General features: G+C 43.0%; 1 long non-coding RNA gene across 1 annotated transcript in view; it reads right to left on the bottom strand.

Moving 5' to 3' along the window:
• Positions 1–6,564: 6,564 nt before the first annotated feature.
• Positions 6,565–7,928, bottom strand: part of LOC140133933 (uncharacterized) — a 40,024-nt gene continuing 38,660 nt past the window's right edge. The window contains exon 3 of the long non-coding RNA XR_011855965.1: positions 6,565–6,768. This is a non-coding gene — a long non-coding RNA (uncharacterized lncRNA). The remainder of the gene's footprint in view (positions 6,769–7,928) is intronic.

Genomic DNA, 7,928 nt, shown 5'->3' with positions numbered 1-7,928 from the left:
ATGTCCTGCCCACTTCCCATCAAGCCCTGCCCACTTCCCATCATGCCCTTCCCACTTCCCATCATGCCCTTCCCACTTCCCATCATGCCATGACCACTTCCCATCATTCCCAGCCCACTTCTCATCATGTCCAGCCCACTTCTCATCAAGCCCTGCCCACTTCTTATCATGCCCTGCCCAATCTATTAAGTTTAGCACCGCCCCCTATGCTGTAGTGTTTTACAGCTATTAGTATTGAAAAATTCACCAGATTCTGCCTCACTAAATGTTTGGTTCCTAAATTTAGATTTTCCTCAGTGTATATGTCCTCCCCTTCCCTCCACTTCTCCCACTTTTCTTTTATCCCTCCAACATACTTGACAAGTCAAACCACAGAGAACGTCCTCCCACCGAGCCATTACAATAACGTGAGACGTGTGACTGACAGGTCCGGGATACAGGTTTAGTGTATAATTCATTGCCCCCCCCCCATGACCGCCGATTCCTCGTATGTGAGGGGGAGGGGGAGATGATGAGGAACCGTCTGGGGAGGGGACATTAATTTGAGTGAAGATGACAACACATTATCTAAGTACAGGCTTGAAATATTCAGGGAGCGAGAATATATATTTCATGGGCGTTACGGGGATTGTGTATAATCCCAACATTATATGTAGTGGATCCGAAAATAGCGGATAATAAATTATAAGTGAGGAATTCTTGGAATTCTATGTCCTGAGGATACGTAGTGTAAAGATGTTACGAGGTTGGATCTTGGCCACTCGAAGCCCTTCATGCATATAATGTACATACAATTCTACTCAGTGACTCGTAGTTCATGGTTGGTCTATGGAGGTTGTCGTCCGGAATGACAACACCATGAGAAGAGTAGGGAATATCTCATCGTTGTCAGACTCGTATCCGCTTGGATTTTTGTGTTGGACTTCGTGAAGGAACTACACAGTTTCTAGAGGTCACAGTTGAGTAGATCCACAATGCTCAGGCACCTACTACTGAGGGCGGGTGCCTTACATAACCAGTAACAAGACCCAATGACCCAATACCGGCCTTTCCATCAGAATGTCGCTTGTCATTATTGTATCCGAAAAATTCAGCATAAACACATTAGTTCTGGAACAGTCATGAGTTTCCAGAAAAAGTTACGTGCAGCGGGCCTACGTGTTTCAAGCATCTTACTATCTGCCTATTCATGAGTAACAAACTGAAGGCTGGAGCTGGATCATTATCCTTGTGCGCATCCCGAGGACAGAAACCAAAAATAGGTAAGCGTATATATATGTTTTGGGCAGGTCATGTGATCACCACTAATTTTGGCTGTGCAGTGATGGCAGTTACACATCATTACTATGGTAACAGAGCAGGACAGTCTGTTACATCATCACTGGGAGCAGAACATTAGAGGGAGGAGCTGTTACTGAGAACTAAAGGATCATGGGACTTGTAGTTTCCAGTGGAGGCAAACTTGGTGATAACTTCCCCTTACTTTAGAAAGCCAATAAAATTTTGTGAATCATAAAATCAAACTATTTAAGTTCCATTTTGTGACTAATGGCAGTGAGTTTTGTTATATTCATTTATTTTGAGCATTATGGGTTTTTGTATCAGACGTTCTTATTCCCGGAATACCCCTTTAAATAACCAGCTCTGTGCATTGATAGACTGAGGGCGATTTAGGACTATGGCTGAGCAGACCCGAACCGCAATGTTTGGAAACGTGCTGAACGTTGCACCCACCCTGGTAACACCTGTGATTGGGGCTAGCATCAATTGATGGTGTCCACCCTTTGAAAGCCACCAAAATAGTTGTGGGGGGTATTTAAATGCTAGCAACTCTCTCCCTGTGACATCATCTGGGGGGAACAATCCTAGGGAAAATGGTGGTGCACGGGCAGGTGATGGGTGTTAAATAATGATGAGCATAGAATCCCTTAACGATGCGTGACGTATCTATACATCACACGTCGGCTGTGGGTATATGGAGAGGGCATACGAGCTGAGCCCTCTCCAAACACAGTGAGTGTTTGCTGCATATTGCAGCAAACACCAACCGGTAACACTCGCAATCGGTGCAAGTTAGAAAAATAAAGAATCTTGGCTTCATGGGTGATTGTGCTCCCCCTGTGCAGGGCCTGTTTGGTACAGTTCATGAAACTGCATCATCCAACACACAGGACACCATACAACTTAGGGTCCATTCACACTAGCGCTTGGGACTGTGGACGCAAAAAAGATGCTCTATCTTTGGCCGTAACAACGGTGGTGCGGCTCTATTCTATATGAAGAGGGGCGAACATTGCTCGTGTTTCCTCTTTTCCACCACACCCGATGGGTGACTGTACGGTTACGACCTAAAGGCTCGGCCTGGTTCCTCATTTCCAATATGGTCTCCGGAAAACTCCCTTTCTAAGATTTTGTATTTATTGACTCCAAAACTTGTTTTTTCTTTCCTACTTAACTATTTTTGTCATTTTTTTCAAATGTTTTCTTTTTTATGTTTTCTTCCTGTAACGGACACTCTATGTGGTCATCGTGTTTCCATGGTAGCAACATCCAAAAAGAGCATTATACGTAATCGGACCTGACCTACATTGACGAGGAGTGTGGTCAATACGACTCACCCTGACGTCCTCGATGGCTTTCAAGCAAGAGATAAACCTCAGCAAGGTCTCGGGTGAAGATATTGCATTTCAGCCATTTTACAGATAAACCTCGACTTCCTTGATTCTTTATCTGGATAAATCGACACAAAAGTTTTTTTTTTTTTTTTTTTCCTTCCCTCCAGAAGTTTAATGCTGTTTATCGAACGTAGTTTCTATAAATACCGGGTTACATCAATCCGCGCTCTGCCAACAAAACTTCTAGCAATGATAGGACCATTAAGGTAATGAGCCAGAATGAGGATGGAAGGCGAGTCAATAGAATCCCAGCACACGGAAAGTTTTCAATGTCTCAGATCCGTTTTATTGCCTGGTTAATGTTAAAAATAACTATGCCCCAGTGGGTTCTGGTGCGACAGCTTGGGAGGGGGCTGGGGGGAGCGCGGGAGCTTAGTCACTGGGTGATCAAAGTTATAAGAGGAAGAATACGGCTCCTGGAATAAGGGGGGTCATTCTGAGCATTAAAACAATGTATCAAATTTTAGTTTTTAATTATGGTGATTTCTATAAGGGAAAATCGATTCTGCAGATTTTCACAATCCAATCCAAATTTCTAAAAAAATATATATTTTTTGTATCATTAGATCCCCATTCCTGGTAGCGTTAATTGTTATTAATTTTTATTTTCGGAACTGTCGAATACATTTGAATAATAACTTTTACCAATAATTATGTGGGATAAATGCAATTGTGATATTTCGGCTTCTCGCAGCTTTGGAAACAGCTTTTGCGTTAAATGTTTTAAGTCAAATATTTTATCACTGGAGAATTAATTAATTTTAATTTGGATTGTGTTCATTTTTTATTTTACAATCTTTTTAGCACATTGAATACCTTGGAAATTTCTTTACTGTGGATGAGCGGATCCGAACACGAACATTGCACACAAATGGGGGACTCTTATTCAATAAGCCCCCAATAACTTTTTTCACCTTTTATTTTGGATAAGTGTCAGTCTTAGTATAACCCAAAGGTGCACAGAAAAGCCACATTAGGAATCCAAAAAAGTCGAGCCTGAGCCGGAGGACCATGCACATTGAGCGGGTACAGTCCTGCCTCATAACAGCGGTGATGAGATTAGAGGGGGTACATCGTTTGGTGGACACAAATTATTTTTGGGGCACTAGCTGTGATATATTTTACTACCAGGATAGTAAGTGTCTAGTACTTGAATTATCAAGGCTATCTACTGTATATGTCCTGATTTTTTCTGGAGTGAAGTATTTGGAGTATTGTGAAGCACCAAGCAGCATGGTGGCTCAGTGGGTAGCACTACAGGACCTGGGACTTGGGACCTGGGTTCAAGTTCCAGGGTCAACATATGCAAAGAGTTTGTATATTCTCTCTGTGTTTGCGTGGGTTTCCTCTGGGTCCTCCAGTTTCCTCCCACACTCCAAAACATACTGGTAGGTTGATTAGATTTGGGACAGGGACCGATTTGGCAAACTCTGTGCAGCACTGCGTAATCTGTGTGTGCTATATAAATAAAGAATTACTATTATTAAGCACAACAGGCATAATACACAGAAAAGCAGCAGGATGAATCTTTTAGGGCACCAAGATGAAGAGGATGATGGAAAATTAGTATCTAAGATCTAAAGAAAAATGGAGTTGGAAGAAGTGTTCATGGTGTTCTGGGCTCAATGGAGAATGTCACTGGGTCACTGGATTCAGTGACAATGCAAGAATCTGGTCCATATGAATCAGCACTTTGGCCCCGACCCCTAACATTGCCTTTGAATATTAATGAATATTATGTTACATTGATGCAGTAAATAAATAGCATTTTTGGTTCCTGCTGTGTTCTGGTATCGTATGTCTCCCATCGTCTCCTCTTCCTCACTCACCACTTTGTATTGATTTATTGCAGATTGTATCTAGAACATTCATCAAGACTGGAGCCGCAGCTCAGGGACGGAGGGGATATCTGAAGAACAATGGCCGTAGAATACAGATCCGAGGAACCCCAACAGAATAGTGATACCCAGGTCACCAGCGCCCGGTGGTGAAGTATCTCTGCCGATCTCTCACATGTATGGATGATGGATTTACTATGGAAGTGACAGAACGTCCAACAATCCCTCTGCTACATTTTGTTTCCCTTTAATGATGAAGTGCTGGAGACTTGAGGAGAGGTAAGTAGAATGACAATCACAACCATAAGTCCTCCTAACCCTGCATGGAGAAGAGGATTCTACAGATATCGGTCATCTGTCCAAGGTCTATGCTTCATGGAGGACACAACATTGAGATATTTCTCATTTCCCAGATTGGATGATGCAGTTATGTCCCCTGGGGGTCTATGACTTCTGTTAACTTACAAAGAGGCAGAGACTTGTATCACCCATAAGCTACCACACATAGTAGAACTTACCGACCTATAGGCTATACATTAGGTATATGATGGGCACATCATACCCGTTCCAGCATTGCAGTGGCGCCTCTGGGAATGTGGTCCCCGGCCCCCTCCCTTTAGCCTTAGGGTGTGCATGCGCTGTGTTGGCTAAATGAATAGGACTGGCGCATCCTGTAAAAATTTCATTCCAGTCTAACCCCATTCTAGTCCCTAATGGCCCTTTATACCAAGTAAATTAGTGTCCTGTGAGATGTTGTTTTTTGACTCGCTGAATGTCTCTTGTGTTCCTGACCTTGGCTTGTTCCTGGCTAGTCCCTACTCTGTACCCATGTTGTCTTCCCAACCCTTCAGTCTGTTTTATTAACTACCTTTTCTGTGCTGCCTGCTTTGACCTTGGCTTGTTCTTGGCTAGTCCCTACTCTGAACCTATGTTTTCTGCCCAACCCTTCAGTCTGTTTTATTAACTTCCTTTTGTGTGCTGCCTGCTCTGACCTTGGCTTGTTCCTGGCTAGTCCCTGCTCTGAACCCATGTTGTCTGCCAAACCCTTCAGTCTGTTTTATTAACTACCTTTTGTGTGCTGCCTGCCCTGACCTTGGCTTGTTCCTGGCTAGTCACAACTATGAACTCATGTTGTCTGCCCAACCCTTCAGTCTGTTTTATTAACTTCCTTTTTTATGCTGCCTGCTCTGACCTTGGCTTGTTCCTGGCTAGTCCCTACTCTGAACCTATGCCCAACCCTTCAGTCTGTTTTATTAACTACCTTTTTGTGCTGCCTGCCCTGACCTTGGCTTGTTCCTAGCTAGTCCCTACTCTGAACCTATGTTGTCCGTCAAACCCTTTTGTCTGTTTTATTAACTACCTTTTTTATGCTGCCTGCTCTGACCTTGTCTTGCTCCTGACTACTCTTTTCCTTTGCAGTAGATGACGCATGAGCCTTACTAAGACTCCAGCTTATAGCAAGAGGCTGTAGTATTTGAGAAATCCTGATGTAGCCACATGGTGAGACTATGGAAACGACTAATACATAAAGAACGCTCTAGGGGAGAAGATACATACACTATGGAGAAGAATCTAATCCAACTGACTTGTACCATTTTGTTCTGTGTATTATCACTATTATCACTACCATTTGTTTCTTTCCTTATTGTTCTTTATTACAAAGCGCAGAAATAAAACCATTTTAAAGGATGTAACTAATATTATAACACCAGTCCTGCTGCCTTGTCTGCTCCTGGTAAACAATACGCTCATCTATTAGAATGAAATAAATTAATAGAAGTGTGACAATGTATCAGTGCTGTATATACATCAGAAGTAAGTGCCCCCTCTGTGTATTCTATGCTACTGCATATCAGGACAGACCATGAAACATCTGTTCCTTAGAAGATCTTGTAATGGAGGAACCTGCAGATTCTACTGGTTCATCATGTATTTATTTGAAACTAGGGGAGGAGCCATGTGTGAGAAACTCAATGCCCCCCCCCCCCCCCCCCCATGGATCAATAGCTTGTGAGACCACAGTGACAGCCATTTCTTGTAGACTTCCTCTGCCCATAGCACGAGTAACCGCTGACTGAAGGTGTGTTGAAGGTGCTTGGCCATGGCCACAACTTCTGCTATTATAGAGATGGTCACACCTGCTGATGATCCATTCTTCAAAAATACTGTATTATCGACATCTGCCTGTTACTTTGTGGTGGAATCTGGTTTGTGACCTTCTTTATCTGAGGTTCTATTAATCCAACTTTACGATCCTATAAGAAGCAAATGTATTTTATTATTTTGTGATGTATAAAGAGAATTTCAAGAGTTGTATTTAGTTTTTTTTCATTACTGGATGCAGAGAAGACACAGATGACATCTTGCCTCCCGCTACACTGTGATGTCATCAATGATGTCACCGCTTCTATTATGACCCCTGCAGCCCCATGTAAATGACTGGGCTGCAGGCACAGGAAGCAGCACCATAGCCCTTTTAATTTGCCTGAGAAGGTTTGGAAGTGGTTAATGTTCCAATTACATTATAGAACTGACTATTGTCCAATAATTTGTCATGAAACCGCAGCTCTAGCTTCTAATTACATTGGTAATGGGGATACAATGTCCAGCGCTGATGAAAACACATGTATTCAATGTAATTACTTTGATTTATGACTGTACAGACAACAATAGTGCGGAAGCCGAGAGCACGACATACTGTACTAGTACACTAAGATGAAATCTTCGAGAGTTTGTTTTAGGGGTGCAAGAAACAGTGTCCATGATGTACTGTACCTCCAGGATGACTGCGGGGATGGAGGGTACAATGCAGTAAATAGGGGGATTTTTCTGGCTTGTGAACCAATTTTCTGAAGTAGGAGCAACTCCGGGTTTACAGCCAGAAATTGCGCCTCTTCCCCCCTACACCTCTTGGCATATAGGGGCGCCCATAAAGAGGCTTGTACCAGTTCCTGGTGCAGATTACAGAACAATTCTATACCAGGACGGATATGGAGTACAACCGGTCGGCAACGCAACCCCCGTCATGTCTATCAGGAGACTGTGGCTGTTTTATAGTGATTATTCCCATCATCGAGGCCACTGTGGCAGTTCACACGACCTGGGATTCATAACCTGATACAACCTATAGACACATGTGTTTCTGTTTCTCTCTCCCAAAGCCTTTAAGCCTTTACAGGTTCCTTCTACGACTTAATGTGTGATACATTAAACAATAATTTCATGTATTTGTTCTTAGTTGTGATGAGAGAGGCTTCTCCTCTGCACATTTCCCTCTTGTATTTCCAGAACGGTCTTATTTTACCGTCCAGCCGCATGCGTCTCATGATGCAGATTCTGGAAATGAATGCATCTAATTAATACGGAGATTAATTTGCATGTTGGCGTCGTATGTCAGGAGGATGCAGACGTGTCT

The sequence above is a fragment of the Engystomops pustulosus genome, chromosome 5 (genome assembly GCF_040894005.1).
Source record: "Engystomops pustulosus chromosome 5, aEngPut4.maternal, whole genome shotgun sequence".
Taxonomy (NCBI): Eukaryota; Metazoa; Chordata; class Amphibia; order Anura; family Leptodactylidae; genus Engystomops; species Engystomops pustulosus.
This window is presented reverse-complemented; position numbering and strand designations above follow the sequence as displayed.